Source organism: Cricetulus griseus, chromosome 2, assembly GCF_003668045.3.
Source record: "Cricetulus griseus strain 17A/GY chromosome 2, alternate assembly CriGri-PICRH-1.0, whole genome shotgun sequence".
NCBI classification, from domain to species: domain Eukaryota; kingdom Metazoa; phylum Chordata; class Mammalia; order Rodentia; family Cricetidae; genus Cricetulus; species Cricetulus griseus.
In genome coordinates, this window is record NC_048595.1 from 55,485,877 (window position 1) to 55,494,142 (window position 8,266).

Sequence of the window (8,266 nt, forward strand, 5' to 3'; positions counted from 1 at the left end):
ATCTAGTTCTCTAAAACTTGCTGTCAAGCACAAGGTGACTTTGAACTGTGGCTGCCTTCTTTGCCTCCCAATTTTGTGGTTGAATACATGTGCCATTCAGCCCAACATGTTTTTTAAAATTTCTAAATTTGATAATTCTAAGTTCTGCAATTTTAGGAAATATAAAATCAAACAGATAAAGTTAGATTCAGACACCCTAAAACACTAGATTTTCATGACCAACCATGGTTGCACTATATCTGTCTCCAAGTCAACTTTTTGACCTGGTTGTGAACTGAAGTTCTCAGACCAAATCCCCACACCTATTAAAAAATTCTAAGGCATGTAACTGACTAGAATTTAGTGCTTGTGGAGAGCTGGAATATTGCAGATTCAGATCCTAAACTATTGATCTTCATTTAGGTTACTCATCACCTAAACATTGGTTTAATCTAATACACTTTTAACAATCATGGGAAACTGTAATATATTGACACAAAGACTAGTTTTAACAACCCACAAACTAACAATGTCTTCCTACAAGAACTGAGTCCTATATCAAAATTTTCAGAGCCTGTGATAACCCACTCACATGCAGTCAGTCCCATGTGTAAATATATGTGTTCTCTTAGAACTCTCCTTTGTTCTGTGGCAGCCAAGTTCATTTGACACCTTATTTATTGGAAAATGTTATATGGAGCAATTTGAATTCCTGTCCCTAAGCCATGGTTCCTTATATTTTGACCAAAATAAATTCTCCCTTATTCACATTAAGATGATCTCTCTCTGACCACGCCCTCCCGTGACGTCACGCTGTGGTTACCTCACTTTCATGCTTGAAGGTAGCAATTTAAAACCGACTCTGGAGACCTGAGGAGCTAAGATAAGAACTCCATTCCCCCAAACAATGAACAACTCTTCTCCAAAGACCAATGGATACCTGCACGGTGTTTCATCACCTTTGGAGTGGGTACTGTCAATGCCCCTGCCTGGGAAGCCCTCTATCCATACTTCTAACACCTGTCCTTGAAGACTCTCTTCAGAATGACAATGAAAAAGAGCAGAGACATTCCAGGTTCTTTGACCTGCGTACAGTACAGACTCATCTCATATGTGAGCCTCCCCTAACAGGAATATTGATGTTTCAACTACCATATCTAAGTTTACAAACACACAGATTACAGAATATTGCTCTACCTGTATCAAGCTTTCTACTGAAAACAAAATCACTACTAAGAATGTTTTTGGTTTGCATTTGATTGATTTCATGTCAGAGATTCTTAAGCAGAAGGACACAGAACCAACCAACTTTAAAGTGGCTGCTGGCACCTTGGATGCCAGCACCAAGATCTATGCCGTTCTTGTGGATGCTGTCCATGCCAATGTATACAGAGTTCTTGGAGGCCTGGGGAAGACCCACCATCTCAAGAAGAAACAGAGAGCCTTGGTGCAGATGGAATTGCTGTTGAACCAGGAACAACCAAAAAGGCAGCAAAGCCAAAGAAGAAGACGTCCTGCAAAACCATTGAGCAGAATCAAAGCAATATCAATGTCTTTGAAGCATATTGGAAGTGTGAGGTGGAACCTATGTTTCAGAAGACTGTGGCCTCATTTGATGAGTGCAGCACAGCCTGGGTATTTCTCTCCACCCTTCACTGCCAGAACTACGGAAGAGAGCTGCTTTTCCCTTCTGAAATACAGACTCTCTCCTCGGAAGAACCTCTCGAATTGCCAGATTTAGGTTGTGTAGGCATGACAGATTTAAAAGCACCCTTGCAGCAGTGTGTGGAAGACCGCCAGTTCTGCCCTTCTCTGGTCGGGTTCCAGTTTACTAAATGGGACAGTGAAACACATATCGAGTCTGTCTCGGCCCTGATGGACAAGTTTAAGAAGATGATGAGGTATTTGACATCAACGCTGAGGTTGAAGATGATGATGGGATGTCCCTGATGGGCCCCTGATGGAAGACTTTGATGACAATGATGAGCCAGACCCTTCTGAAGCTGGGAATCATGAAGAGTTGGGGAGATGGAAGGAGCTCTGCCAGGTCCAAAGCATCCAGGAAGAAATTGTTTCCTTCAGGGATGGAGACATCCAAACCATGTGCTGATTTTTATCCATGAAACCTGGAGAATACTCCTATTTCAGTCCCTGGACCATGAAGATGTGGGCTGGCCAAGATCAATGGTGCTTTCAGCCTGGACCCAAGCAAGATACTGCCTCCCACATGGAGAACATAAAGAAGAGTGCAAAGAAAGACTTTGAAATTAATTTTGATGATGATATTGATTTTGGTGCATATTTTCAGAAAACAAAGGCTGCTACCTGTTATGATAAATCTTTTTGCCAAAAGCCACCTGAGCCCCACCGCCACGTGTGAGCTTTAAGCCAGCTGCCTGCCCGAGTTAGGCCCAAATGAAGACACAGAAACTTGTATTAGGTACAATGTTGCTTGGCCAATGACTAGGACTTCTCATCTGTTAGCTCAGTCTTAATTATCATAAATCTATATATGTTATAAGACTTATCTTATCGGACGCCTTAATGGCATCCCTCCTTGTCAGTGGATCACATTGTGCCACAAGAACAAAAACAGAGGAGAAAGAGGAAAGCTACCACTCTGACCAAGTACACTTTGGAGAACCAGAATTCGAAAGTCACCACTCTTCCCACAGATTTCCACTATGAAATGGACGCTGTCATCCAGCTCAACCTCAAACCAGGCATAAGGCTACCTAAGATGGGCCAGCACCAGAAGGCAAAGACTGAGGAAATTGGAAGACTATGATTGCAACAATCCTAATGATAACTCCAACTTTTGCCCTAAACTTCAAGCTGCTGACAGTGATGATGAAGAGTCAGATGACTTATTTGTAGGACCAGTTGGGACCTTTGAACTCAAATCTGATCCTTGCTGTATGCCAAAGACAGCACAGGAGAATGGTCAGGAGAATGGTCACGTTTCTTCTGAAAACCAAGGAGTAGACATCACAACTTACGGAGAGTTGAACTTGGTAGCTGGGCCTCAGAAGGTGAATAAAATAGAAAATCATTATGTCAAGACTGCCAAAAAGATGGACATGAAGAAGCTAAAGCACAACATGTGGAGTGTGCTGACAGAGTTTTCTAGAAAGGAGACTGACACAAAGGCAAACCACAGTGTCAATGGAAAAGAACCCCGCCCCCCAGCAAGTGGCTGACAAGAAGATGCTCAGTGGGCTCATAAAGGACCTGCAGAAGAGGCTGCCCCCACTCATGGCTCAGAACCTCTCCATACCCCTGGCTTTTGCCTGTTTCCTGCATTTAGCCAATGAAAAGAATCTGAAGCTAGAAGGCGCAGAGGATATTTCTGATGTTCTTGTGACACAAGGAGACCTAAGGCCACTCAAGATGGCTGCAGTGAGAGACCCACTGTGTTCCAGCGGTGGTTCCAGAGATGCTGGGTTGTGGTGTGGCTCTGGCCAACTGCCACAATACTGTTGCTCTCCCCCTCTTGCCACCTCAGTCTGGATGCCACACTCTGAAGCACCACGCTGATGGAAGTTTCCACATGGGTAACCATCTACCTAGGAGAGGGGAGGTTATTGACCTGGAGTATAAAGTCAGTATGTTCTTTGTATTTATGTGCTTCTGGTCACTAGAGTCTACTTTCCTCTCTGTACTGCTGTAGAGAATAGTTTCTCAGCAGCTTCTTACTGTCTTTAAAGAGTTCTCTGGTCCATGTACATAACATTCATTTGTAAACTTAATTGTATAATACTCAAAAATAAAACCATTCTAGTATAATAAAAAAGATGACCTCTTTCTCTCTCCCTCCTTCTCTTTCCCTCCCTCCCTGATATCTGATTGACTTTCTCTCCTCCCTACCCCCTCTATCCTTTTCCCTCCCTTTTCTTCCCTTCTCTCTAAACCCTCTTTATTCATCTATCTATCTATCTATCTATCTATCTATCATCTATCACCATCATCATCTATCCATCTCAATCTCCCCACACATACACACAAATACCAACATGGAACAAACTCTGTATTTTTCTCCAGCAGATACTGAATCATCCAAGCTGCACTTAACTTATAGTCCTAAATATATGGCCTTCATTAGTGTGGATTCTTGAGGTGCCATATAGGGCCAAATCAGCTAGCCCTAACTTCCTCTTTCCCCAAAATTTGCTTGTTTGCCTTTTTTCTTCTTTTTTATTTTAATTAGAAAGAAAATTATTTTACATGTCAATCCCAGGTCCCTTTCCCTCCCCTCCTCCCCTGCCCCCCCAACTAAAACTCTACCTATCCCATACCCTTTTTGCTCCCAAAGGAGGGTTAGGCCTTCCATAAGGGGTCTTTCAAAGTCTGTCTTATTCTTTGGGATAGGGCCCAGGCCAACCCCCTTGTGTCTAGGCTCAGGGAGTATCCCTCCATGTGGGATGAGCTCCTAAAGTCCATTCCTATGGTAGTGATAAGTACTGATCCACTACAAGAGGCCCCATGGATTTCCAAGGTCTCCTCACTGACACCCACATTAAGGGGTCTGGACCCCTTTGCTCATCAGTCCTCCATCTCTGTAACTGGATTCTACTTCAGTTCAATGTTTAGCTGTGGGTATCTGATTCTACTTCCACCAGTTGTTGGATGAAGGCTATATGATGTCATATGAAATAGTCATCAATCTCATTATCAGGAGAAGGCAATAAAGGTAGCCTCTCCTCTGTTGCTTAGATTGTTAGTTGGTGTCATCTTGCTTCTTTCTTTCTCCTTTCATTTTCTGAGAATTGCTTCATTGAGTAGCTTCTGAATAACAAAGCCCCTTTCTTAGATAGGGTTTGTCACCATGCATGGACCAGTCTGAACTCTCTTTACACAATTGGTGGAAACCTTTCTCCACTGTGATTTTTTTTTTTTTTTTACTTTAAAACGTAGTGAAGATACTTAAAATCCATAGTTTTGTCTCGAATCTGTATCTCCAGAGTTGGTATTATTTTTTTAAAGATTTACTTTTTTATTTTATGCTTTACTGTCTGCTTGCATATATGTCTGTGCATATATGTTTGTGTGTCTGGTGCCCTAAGAGCCAGAAGTGGGCATTGGATCACCTGGAATTAGAGTTACAGTTAGTTGTGAGCTACTATGTGGGTGCAGGGCAAGGAACGTAGGACAGTTGTAAGGGCAGGGAGTCCTCTGAACTACTGAGTCATTTCCCCAGTCCCAAGCTGAAACACATTTCAGTCTAGATAATTTATAAAGTCTAGATAACTCTTTCTGGTTCAATTTGTGCTTCAGTTTCCATTCAGGGACAACAGAATCTTGGTTAATCTGCTGGGTTCTCAGTTATGTTTTCTTATTTCACTTGTGGTGTCCCATTTTCCTCTGCATTTACATGTTTGTGTATGTGTGAGTTAAAAAGATGACTTTCTCCAAGAATGACTGTTGTCTTCTGCCAGGTGCCTATGGGAACTATATCAGTCTAGTTCGTCTCTTAAAGTAACATTTGACTTTGAAAACATTTACTTTAAACAGTAAGCATAAAATCTGGCTGCAAATTCTTATAAAATCTAAACTGTGTGAATTCTGAACATGAAGATTTTAGTTGTGTCTTTTACAGTTTCTCCTTTTCTCTTTCTAGATTTTCTTATTACTATGAGAAAAGCTATGTCCGACTCCTTCCTGATATTGGAGATGGTATCTTCTATCCTCACCCCATACTGGGTAAACTCCAGTGTCTCTCTTATCCATGGTGCACAGAGCTTGAAAACCAAGTTCAAAGTTGCAGAGAAACTATAATCAAGATGGAAACAAGCCAAGTCTCTTATCTGTCTTGGTTCTTGGTCCCTCTTTTGCTGTTATCAGTAAAGATTCCTAAGTACATTGCCTGTGTAGCAATTAATTTTCAAAGACTGCTTATATTTTTACCATAGTGTTTGGATGCTTGCCTCAGGAAGATCAGTCAGAATGGAGAGTATGCTGTCAGCTAGGTTGCTTAAAAAGTAGGGAAAAAAAATCTGAAAGTCAAGAACTTAGAGTACATTTGAATATATTTTAAAGCAAGATAGTTTTTTAAAAATCTAGAAATCACTTCTATTTTCATTTTAAATAATTTTAAAATGTGTAAGAACTTATATTTATCTTAGAAAGTAATTATCAAACTAAATCCATGTGAATTCTATTTTTTAAAAATAGTAAGTACCTTTAGCTAAAAACAAATATTCACACTAGACTCAGAGGCACTTACTCTAAAAGCAGATGTCTGGCCATTGCTTTCCTTGTTTGTGCTATTGCTGTTGTTGTCATTGTTACTTAGCTATAGAAAATGCAGACCAGACTATCAGCTTGAAACATTATCAATTAAATTTTCTCATTAGCTATATTTGGTTCCTTAATTGGCCTCTTTGACTGTGTAATTTCAAGTGATAATTATTTGTGGCACTAGCACATTCCTATATCAATGTTATCTCTTAATTAATTCAAGAATTGACTGAACTTTTTTTCCCATCTTCAGACACAAAAGTAATTTGTGCATTCCTGCTCCTCAGACAGTGAGTTCAGCAGCACTTTGAGAAATGACAGCAAGAAAGTCCAGTCTCACATATCTAAGTGCAGAAGCACAGGTAATAATCAAGTAGAAGTTGTGCTTTGGACAAACCATATTCAGTGTGAGATGATAAGGAAACAAATGGGTACAAGCCACAAGATAAAGAAACAGAGAAATGGAAGAAGATACGATGTATCTGTAAGAGACATCTCCAGTTGAGCAGTTGTGGACTGGCTGCAGTATTTTGTTATGGAGACTTTTAAGACTCATCATCAAGACTGCAGTGGGTTTCTTGGTAACTTACTCAACTAACTTAATTGTCCAGACACACGAAAGGAATTTCCACTTCTAAAAGCATGGATGAACTATAGAGAAGGAAAAACCCCTCCTTGCAGAGAGGGAGTAGATAGTTATAATCTAGTCCAGGTTTCTGATTCCTTTACCAAAATGAGGTATCTTCTGTCTTCTGGAAGCATTGTCCCTGGCCTTGCTCTTGAACCATGACTTGTGCTTCTTTCTCTAATCAACACTTTTAGCTTCTTCCTGTTGACACTGTGCTACAAAGGGCAGACAGGCTTATGCCATTGCTGAACAATAAAAAAAAAAAAGCAGAACTAATGAATAACTGAAAATATTATTTTTAAACATACAATTTAGGCAATTTCTATTAGGAAAATACAAATAAATTATACTTGTTATATACGGAATATGTATGAATAAATATTTGTAGAAAATATAAAGTGTTAATATAAAGAAGTCTTCTCTAAAGGGAAATGAATGTTATTTCTTGATTCTCACTTGATTGAATTGAATCCTCAGGTTTAATCTCCACATACTGATTTGTGAGTAGACCAGGTGTTGGTGGCGCCTGCTTTTAATCTCAGCACTCAGGAGCAGAGGCAGGCAGATCTTTGTGAGTTCGAGGAGAGCCTGGTCTCCAGTGCAAGTGCCAGGATAGGCGCCAAAGCTACACAGAGAAACCCTGTCTCAAAAAAACCAAAAAAAAAAAAAAAAAAAAAAAACAAAAAAAAAAAAACAAAAAACAAAAAACAACCCTAATTTGTAAGTAGAATTCAAGTTTTAATCAGTGGCATCTTTCATCATTCCTTAAGAGATTCTAAGATTTAACCTCAATAACATAGCAGGGTCTAAAACAGTCAAACACACAGAAGATTATAACAGTATTTTCAAAGTAAATCTAAACAGACACCTCAGTGAGTTAGTTGTGTGAAAAGAAATACTCTGGAACAGATAAGTTAGTAAAGACTATAAATAAAAACTGTTTTATGGACAATCTATATGGACCTATCAGTATAACCACGTATGTTATATGTACACATTACATGTAAACACACACACACACACGCACACGCACACGCACAGGCACACACACACGCACACGCACACGCACACGTACACTCACGTAAATCTTCAGCAGAAACTAATTGGAGAAAAATAAAGAGCATTTGCTTTCAATGTTCAAACTACTAAGAAATGCAAATAGAAGGAAGGAGTAAATGCTGCTATTTTCTAACTAAACTGACAAAACATTGGAAGCAAATGCTGCTGAAAAGAAACATGGTCTTTTGTCTATTGCTGTTGGAATCACAAATTGTTGCACCCTTTGGAAAGTTACTCTGGCAACAAGAAAGGGCTTAGCTGATGGAGGATGCCCTTGCTTTCAACATTCACATATCTGTTCACAAGCAGCAGGACTCTTATTTCTTACATCCCTCTTTGCCTTCTTCTACTGTAAAATGGTAA

The 8,266-nt window shown here is 39.9% G+C and overlaps 1 pseudogene; it reads left to right on the forward strand.

Annotated features, from left to right (window-relative positions):
• Positions 1 to 1,082: 1,082 nt before the first annotated feature.
• LOC100767216 lies at positions 1,083 to 3,516 on the forward strand (annotated as a pseudogene).
• The last annotated feature ends 4,750 nt before the right edge of the window (positions 3,517 to 8,266 follow it).